The 9,572-nt window shown below is 39.9% G+C and overlaps 1 long non-coding RNA gene across 2 annotated transcripts in view; it reads left to right on the top strand.

The window, feature by feature from the left end:
- The first annotated feature begins 4,065 nt into the window (after positions 1 to 4,065).
- Gm39498 overlaps positions 4,066 to 9,572 on the top strand; it is a 32,350-nt gene continuing 26,843 nt past the window's right edge. The window contains exon 1 of one of the 2 annotated variants that reach the window (XR_878074.2): positions 4,066 to 4,193. This is a non-coding gene — a long non-coding RNA (predicted gene, 39498). Of the gene's footprint in view, positions 4,194 to 6,754; positions 6,880 to 9,572 lie in introns of those variants that run through there. The other variant, XR_878075.1, reaches the window with a different exon arrangement.

Raw genomic sequence — 9,572 nt, 5'->3', positions numbered from 1 at the left:
TATATTTTGCTAACAATTACATAATACAATAAGCAAATATCCTGTTACACTTATCACTGCTTTCTCACTTTGTCTCATGATGAAGCTGCCCAAAGGATTTGATATAGATTCCTAAAGAAAAGGAGTTTGTAAATAAATGAGATTAGCTGAGATAGTATACCTCTGCCTATAAGGCAATGGCTCTCAACCTTCCTAATGTTGTGATCCTTTAATATATTTCCTCATCTTGTGATGACCCCAACCATAAATGGTATTCATTGCTATTTCCTAATGGCAATTTTGCTACTGTTATCAATTATAATCAAATATCTAATATTCAGGATATATGATATGTAACCCCTGAGAAAGAGTTGTTCCATCCCCAAAGGGATTGTGATGCTCAGGTTGAGAATTATTGCTGTAGGGCTTTGGTAGATTCCCAGAGGTGAGAGATCTGTGTTCTATCTTGTGCTTCTGACCAAAGTTACCCTGGGAAGAGACAGTCTTTCACTGAAATTTCTGATGAAAATTAATCACAAACAAAGCTAAGAAGGCTACTGTCTGTGGTAGGAAGGAAGAGTATCTGGTTTGGTAAGTGATAGGACAAAAGCTATAAGATGTGCTGGTTGATGAGAAAAAGGAAGTGCAGGGCGCTAAACAAGGTACTCAAGGGTCTTCAAACCATCAGAAAGGGAAAGAAGCCATGAGATTCCAGTAAGTTTTCAGAGTTTTCCATGTGAGATTTATTCAGCACTATAATGTATCTATTATTTTCACTTGACCAACACAAATGAATCCAAGTAGAATGAAGTGGAACAGATATTGAAATCCACAGGAGCTTCTGGATTTTTCTTTTCTATGTGCATAGGACCCATCTCACTTGGATGATGAAAAATGATGCCTGCTTTGTTCTTTTCTTTTCTTTTAGAAGTGCTTGACCTAGATTAAATGTATCCACCCCGTTAGCAAGTAAGATTTTTCTATTTGCATGGTAGCCAAATGAGAATGTAATCACCATGTAAGCAGAGTCCCATTATTTTGAAAACATTGCTCTACCCATCTTTTCCTTATGAAGTGACATTGTCTTTTTTATTTTTTTTGTTAAGCAATGTAATATTTTAAATTCTTTGAGATCATATTTTTGATCATACTGGTTCCTTATGCAATCCCCCAACTCCTCCTAAATCCAGCCTTTATCCCAACCTCATATCTTATATTTTTTAATAAGACCAACCAAGACCAACTTTTGCTGCTTATATATGCATGAATGTGGGGCTATCGACTGAAACATGGGCAAAGTATCAGAAGCCACACCCCTAAAGAAAACTGATTTTCCCTCCCCTGGCAACCAGCAACTCATAAGCCCCTCCCATTTTCATGCTAGACTGTTGGCACTATCCTTTGCATGAATCCCTTGATTTGCTTTCTTACATGGATAATCAATTCCGTGCTGATGAAACAGAATTATTCTTACTTCATTGACCTTTAAGTACACTTCCTCCCACCACCAGAAAGTTTGTCTCTCTTTAATTTTGATGATAATTTATCCATTCACTTCACATCTTATACGTCAAAGATTCCTGACTCTGAAATAATTTCCTTGGTTCACTGTTTCAGAACCAGAATAATTGACTTGGCAACATGAAAAGCCATTTAGAAGAAAAGTGTGATGAAGCTCCTCTTCATTTGCTACTAAAAATGTCTTCCATAAATCTAACTTATTAAAACAATGAGTCCCATAGTATTTAGGCAATTTCCAAAGGAGGTGGTCATAAAACTATTATGAAATATTAAACTCTATTCTCCATTGATGGTAATGATGAAAATATTAATGCAAACCCACTAAGATATTTGAGGCACATGCTCATCAAAAGGGGTAAGTGGTGATATGGAAATATTTCTTCATAAACAGATTACATGCTTTCATTTGTTCTAAGTCTTTTTTTAAAGAGGAGAGACATCCTTTATATTTAGCAGTGTGATATTCTTGCCTTCACATTTTTTTACGGGTAAAGAATCTCTATAATATGAATTCCTAGATTCACCCTTTGTTTAGGGTTTCTATTTCTGTGAGGAAACACCATGATGAAAAGGAAGTCAGAACAAGGACTTAACTTTGCAGGAAACTGGAGGCAGGAGCTTATGTAGAGACTATGGAGAGGTGCTGCTTACTGGATTGTTTCTCTGTTTGCTTTTATATAGAACCAAGGACCATCACCCCAGGGTTGATACCACCCACGATTTAATGGAGAACAGAGTTTATGTTTATTTTATTTTTTCCATCTGTTTTTATTGGATTCTCTCTTTATTTACATTTCAAATGTTATCCCCTTCCCCAGTTCCTCCCCCACCCCGAAATCCCCCCATTCCATCCCCCCTTCCCCTTGCTTCTAGGAGGGAGATTCCCCTACCAGCACACCCACTCCTGCCTCTGTACCCTCAAATTTCCCTACACTGGGGCATTGAGCCTTCACAGGACCAAGGGACTCTCCTCTCATCGATCCTCGACAAGGCCATCCTCTACTACATATACAGCTGGAGCCATGGGTCCTGCCATGTGTACTCCTTGGTTGGTGGTTTAGTCCCTGGGAGCTCTGGGGAGGAGGGAGGTCTGGTTGGTTGATATTATTGTTCTTCCTATGGGGTTGCAAACCCCTTCAGCTACTTCAGTCCTTTTTTTTAACTCCTCCATCGGGGACCCTATTGAGAACCCCGTGCACAGTCTAATGGTGGCTGCGAGCATCTGCCTCTGTATTTGTCAGGTTCTGGCAGAACCTCTCAGGGAATATCTATATTAGGATCCTGTCAGCATGCACTTCTTGGCATCCACAATAGTGCCTGGGTTTAGTTTCTGTATGTGGGAAGGATTTCCAGGTGGGGCAGTCTCTGGATGGCCTTTTCTTCAGTCTCTGCTCCACACTTTGTCTCTGTATTTGCTCCCATAAGTATTTTTTCTCCTTTCTAAGAAGGACTGAAGCACCTACATTGTGGTCTTCCTTATTCTTGAGCTTCATGTGGTCTGTGAAATGTATCTTGGGTATTCTGAGTATTTGGCTAATATCCACTTATCAGTGAGTGCATATCATGTGTGTTCTTTTGCGATTGGGTTGCCTCACTCAGGATGATATTTTCTAGTTCCATCAATTTGCCTAAGAATTTTATAAAGTTATTGTTTTTAATAGGTGAGTAGTACTCCATTGTGTAAATGTACCACATTTTCTGTATCCATTCCTCTGTTGAAGGACATATGGGTTCTTTCTAGCTTCTGGCTATTATAAATAAGGCTGCTATGAACATAGTGGAGCATGTGTCCTTGTTATTAGTTGGAGATTCTTTTGGGTATATGCCCAAGACTGGTATAGCTGGGTCCTTAGGTAATGCTGTGTCCAATTCTCTGAGGAACTGCCAGACTGATTTCCAGGATGGTTGTTGGCCAATCCCTCGTTATCACTAATTAGCAAAATGTTCTACTCTTTCTCTTTCTCAGTCTGGGTCACCAACCAGGGAGCATGCAAGAGCTAGACCTAGACACCCTACGTGTCTGTAGCAAACCTGTAGTTTGGTATTCATGTGGTTCCCTTAACAAGTGGGATGTGGGCTGTTTTAGTCTCTGTTCTCTGCCACTTGATCCCCTCCCCTCATATTTGGACTGCCTGGTAGGGCCTCAGTGGAAAACGATGTGCCTAGTCCTTCTGGGACTAGGTGCCCCGGGGTGAGGTGGTACCCAAGGTGGCTAGGGGCAGTGCTAGGAGGGATTTGTAAGTATGGGACTCTGCCCTTTCCCCAGCCTTGTGCAGGCTAAATCAGACCTTGTTTTGCCACAGTAGTCTAGCCCACCTAGGGTGGAGTCTCCCCACCTAGGTGAAGTCTATTTTCCTGCCACAGCTGCAGCTTCCTGCAAGAAGCCACTACCTACTGAGCAGCTGAGCTTGTTCTGAGGAGATCCTGGCAAAGTAGCGGGGTGGGTTTTCTCCCTTTAAATTCAGACTTAAGAATTAAACATTGGGCCTGATCAGAAACTTTGTCTTGATCTCATTCCTCTCTCATCCATCCTTCCCATCCATCCCCATCTCTCCTTCCAGGTACCCACTTCTCCGTGGCTTCTGGTGCCTGCTGGTGGCGCCCAAAAGTGGGGACTGGACATGGAGAGATCATCTGAAGACACTGTCTTGGTGGAGCTCCACAGAAAATGGAAGAAGATGGTATCCTGCATGGTAAGCAATATACAGCATTGATGCTAGTGCTAGCTCTAAATTTCATCTTTTTGAAACTGTTGTTGTAGGTGCAAAGGGATATGGGCTAAGTTGGGGCAGTGTGGACTCAACACTGATCCCACTTAGGGGTTGACAGTGGAAAATGGGACTGGAAAATTCTAATCAGGCATTTTTTCTGCAGCCTTTAAGAGCTGTGTCAGGTGAGAAGGGTAGGGTTTGAAGAAAAATTGTTATAAAACTTTTCAGATCAGATAAATTGTTGCTGCCCATGGTTTCAAGAAGAAAGAACTTTAGATAAGAGAACCTGGAAGAAAATTGGAAAAGCTCTGAGAACCACTCAGGCAAACAATATTATCTTCTGCTTCTGGGCGCTTATAAAAGATGCTATTGAAGAAGAGACCTTGCAGGAATCAGACAGGGCCCAGGGAGAGCTTGAAGAATTTCAGGAACAATGCCTGCCAGAGAGGGCTTTCTCAGAAAATGTCTCTCTCAAACCTAAATTAGAAAGGTATAGAGATACTAATGATGAGCTAACATCAGAGGAGAAAGGTCATTCAGAAAAAGGAGCTGCCAAAATATTATGACAAGGATTGGCCTCCTTGCGCACCTTCTGCTCTGCCTATGGCCTCTACTGCAGGGGATACTGCCCAGATAGACATGCAACTAAATAAATTAGAGTTTGAATTTAAGTTGAAGAAATTAACTAATGAGCTTCCGGAGCTAAAAAAGGTGTCAAGTACAGGGAAGAGCAGCGATTCCGAAATATACCAATTGCGGCTAGAAAGAACTGTGAGTCAGGCTCATGGGTAAGAGCAGGACACATCTGAAGTTCTAGTTTTCCCTATAGTTGAGATAATTGACCAGCAGAACAATAGAGTCAGACAATATCAGAATTTTTAGTTCAAGGTGATAAAAGGGTTAAAAACAGCTGTGGCACAGTACAGCCCTACAGCTCCTTTTACACAAGCTTTATAGGATACTGTGATAGAGTCAAATTTAACCCCCCAAAATTGGAAGACTCTATAATGCTACTTTGTCAGGAGGATATTTTTTACTTTGGAGTTCTGAATGGCTTGAAGCTAGTAGAGTACTGCTGCAAATGCTCAGACAGGTAACCTAGATTGGGATGCTAACATGCTTTTAGGAGAAGGTCAATATGAAGGCAATGCTAATCAGATTGGGTTTCCTGCTGGAGTGTATGCTCAGGTTGCAATAGCTGCCTGCTATGCTTAGAATCAGTTACCGACTAAAGGAGATCTCACTGGAAATTTAGCTAGTATTAGGCTCCTGATGAAATTTTTCAGGACTTTGTGACTAGACTACTAAAAGCAGCTAGTAGAATTTTTGGAGATTCTCAAGCAGGAAATCCTTTTGTTACACAATTAGCTAATGAGAATGCTAATGCAATGTGTCCAGCCGCTATTTGACCATACAAAGCACAGACAGACTTAACTGGGTATATTCGACTTTGTGCAAAGATTGGGCCTTCATATAATCAGGGCTTGGCCATGGTCGCTGCTTTCCAAGGAACCACTGCACAAGCAATGCTTTCACAGAATTGAGGGAATAAAGTATGCTTTAAATGTGGAGGGTTGGGTCATTGTAAAAATGATTGTCCTAGAAACTGAGGCACCATGAGTGGGCAATCAGGCTACACCTCAGAAGTTTGTCCTCGATGCAGGAAGGGTAACCACTGGGCCATGGAATGTAAATCTAAGACAGATATTCAAGGCTGTCCTGTGCCAGGATAGGAGCAGAGGGGGCAGCCTCAGGCCCCCCAGATGCCCACAGCGAGCAGCTTATGGGGCCATGAAGCTGCTGCCAGGCCAGGGAAATCCACTTTTGAACTTATCAGGACAACCCCAGGAAGTACAGAATTAGCCCTCTGTTCTACCACCCATGCGGTATTAACCCCAGAAATGGGAGTTCAAACCCTGCCTACAGGAGTTTTTGGACCTTTACCTGCAGAAACTTGGGGATTTCTTCTAGGACGAAGCAGTACTATTGTAAAACAACTGCAGATTTATCCAGGTGTTGTAGATAGTGATTACGACAGGGAAATTAAAATTATGGCTGAATCCCCTCATGGTATTTAAAATGTATCTGCTAACCAAAGAATTTAACAAGTTATCTTAGTTCCCTTGCATCTGTTACCTTCCAGATTTGTTAAGAGTGAGAGAGGACATTGTGGCTTTGGTTCCTCTGATGTGTACTGAGTTCAATCTATTACTAGTAAGAGACCTAAACTTAAATTAGTAATTGAAGAAAAAAGCTTTGAAAGATTAATAGATACTGGGGCTAATGTAACAATTATTAGAGGACAAAACTGGCCTTCAACGTGGCCTTTATCTGATATGCTCACTCACCTCCAAGGAATTGGTTATGCCAACAACCAAAACAAAGCTCTAAACTTCTTTTTTTTATTATTAGATATTTTCTTTATTTACATTTCAAATGTTATCCCCTTTCCTAACACAGAAACTATTGCATATGCCAGCAAGATTTTGCTGACAGGAGCCTGATATAGCTGTCTCTTGTGAGGCTAGGCCAGTGCCTGGCAAATGTGAGAAGTGGATGCTCACAGTCATCTATTGGATGGAACACAGGGCCCCAAACGGAGGCGCTTCATACTGGCATAGCTGGCATCTTCGTTTTAGCTCCTTTGTCAAAGATCAAGTGACCATAGGTATGTGGGTTCATTTCTGGGTCTTCAATTCTATTCCATTGATCTATCTATCTTTCACTGTACCACTCTACCTATCTTTCCAGTACCATGCAGTTTTTATCACAATTGCTCTGTAGTACAGCTTGAGGTCAGGGATGGTGATTCTACCAGAGGTTCTTTTATTGTTGAAAATGGTTTTTGCTATCCTAGGTATTTTGTTATTCCGATGACTTTGCAAATTGCCCTTTCTAACTCTGTGAAGAGTTGATTGAAATTTTGATGGGGATTACATTGAATCTGTAGATTGCTTTTGGCAAGATAGCCATTTTTACTATATTAATCCTGCCAATCTATGAGCCTGGGAGATCTTTCCATCCTCTGACATCCATAAAAAGATATCAATGGACACTTCCTCTGCACATGTCTAATAGTCCTACATTATGTCAAAAGTTTGTAACACAAACCATTCAGCCTATAAGACAGTAATTGCCAATGATATAAATCATCCATTACACAGATGATGTCTTAATAGCAGGAAAAGATCCTCAGGACTTGCTTTTATGTTATAGAGAATTATAACAGACTTTAGCTGATAAAGGACTGCAAATAGCTCCAGAAAAGGTACAAACTCAGGATCCTTATAATTATTTGGGCTTAAGACTTACAGATCAAGCCATTTTTCCCAGAAGATAATTATTCACAGGAATAGTTTAAAAACTTTAAATGATTTTCAAAAACTATTAGGTGATATGAATTGGGCTTGCCCCTATTTAAAACTTGCTTATTACAGGAGAATTGAAACCTTTATTTGATATTCTTAAAGGAAGTGCTTATCCTATCTCCCCTAGATCTTTAACCTCAGAAGGATTGCTGGCCTTACAACAAGTAGAAAGAGCTATTGAAAAACAATTTGTTACTATATAGATTATTTTTTGCCTTTACATCTGTTGATCTTTAATATGACTTATATGACTCCAGGATTTTTGTGGCAAAGGGCTTCTCTTATGTGAATGCATTCAAGGAGATCTCCTAAACATAATATCCCACCATAATATGAGTCAGTAGCCCAGATGATTATACTTGGAAGGAAGCAGGTGCTGGCTTATTTTGAAACTAAAGAACCAGACATCATTATTCAGCTTTTTAATATAGGTCCAGATACTTGGCTGAAGCAGCATACTATGGATTGGATGCTTGCTCAAATAGGATTTAAAGGAACTATAGATAATCATTATCCTCAAGATAGGTTGATAAAAAATTTTAAATGTACATAAGGTGATATTTTCTAATATGACATCTTTACTGCCTTTGTATAATGCTAATTGATTTTACTGATGACTCCTCTAAAGGAAGAGCTGGATATTTTATGAATAATACACTGGTAGCCATAGAGACTCCTGGACTCTCAGCTCAGTTAGCAGAACTGACAGTGGTACTTAACGTTTTTCAATCTGTAGGTGATACTTTTATTCTTTTTACTGATAGTCTATATGTGGCCCAGTCTATTCCTCTGTTGGAAACTTGTGGTACATTTAATTTTAATATGCCAGCAGGATCTCTGTTTTCACAATTGAAAAACATCATTCTTGCTTGAAAAAAAAATCCCTTTTATATTGGTCATATATGAGTCCATTCTGGCCTTCCTGGACATTTCGCTGCAGACAATTACTACATTGACAGAACTCTAATAAGTGAGTCCTTAGTTTCAGATACTGTTGCATTAGCTAGACATGATAATAATAAATTTCACCTTTCAAGCCATACCTTAAGGCTCCAACATAAGATCACTAAGGAGAAGGCAAGTATGAGTGTAAAACAATGCCTAACTGCCTTATATTACCTCCATGACCACATTTAGGGGTTAATCCACAAGGCCTTATGCCCAATCATTTTTGGCAAACCGATGTAACTCATTATGCAGAATTTGGAAAATTTAAATATATACATATTTGTATTGACACTTGTTCAGCATTCCTTTTTGCTTCTCTACATATGGGAGAGGCCTCTAGAAATGTAATTGATCGTTGTTTACAAGCCTTTAATGATATGGGATTACTTAAAGTCATTAAGACAGATAATGGACCAACCTATACTGACAACAACTTTATATCATTTTGTAAGGAACTTGGTATTGAGCATAAAACTGGAATTCCTTAGAATCCAATGGGACAAGGAATTGTTGAAAGTGTGCATCGCACTCTGAATAACTGGCTTTTAAAAACAAAAAAGGGGCAATTACACCCCTCCCAAAGTCACCAAAAGCACATCTTACTTTTGTCTTATTTGTTTTAAATTTTTTGCAAACTGATGCTAAAGGTCAGTCTGAAGTGTGTCACCCTCAGCATCCAGTTACTTCCAGCTCATATGGCATGTTTAAATGGAGAGATCCCCTAACTAATACATGGAATGGTCCAGATCCCGTTTTAATATGGGGGAGAGGTTCTGTTTGTGTTTTTTCACAAAAAGAAGATGGAGCCCAATTGCTGCCTGAAAGATTGGTTCATCAAGTGGACACAGATCCTGAATCTTCTAGTAAGTATGAGTGCAATTATGAAGAAGGCTAAAAACCTATATCAGCCAGATGAGTTAATTTGGAGCATAGCCTCCACTATTACCTGAGAAGTAACAGTTTTTCCTGTTGATTCTCAAAGTCACCTCCTCCACACTGGGAGGCCAGACCTTGTTTCTGATCATTGATAATGTACAACTGAATT

Source organism: Mus musculus, chromosome X, assembly GCF_000001635.26.
Source record: "Mus musculus strain C57BL/6J chromosome X, GRCm38.p6 C57BL/6J".
NCBI classification, from domain to species: Eukaryota; Metazoa; Chordata; class Mammalia; order Rodentia; family Muridae; genus Mus; species Mus musculus.
The sequence above is the reverse complement of the archived record's forward strand: the minus strand, read 5'-3'. Positions and strand labels throughout refer to the sequence as shown.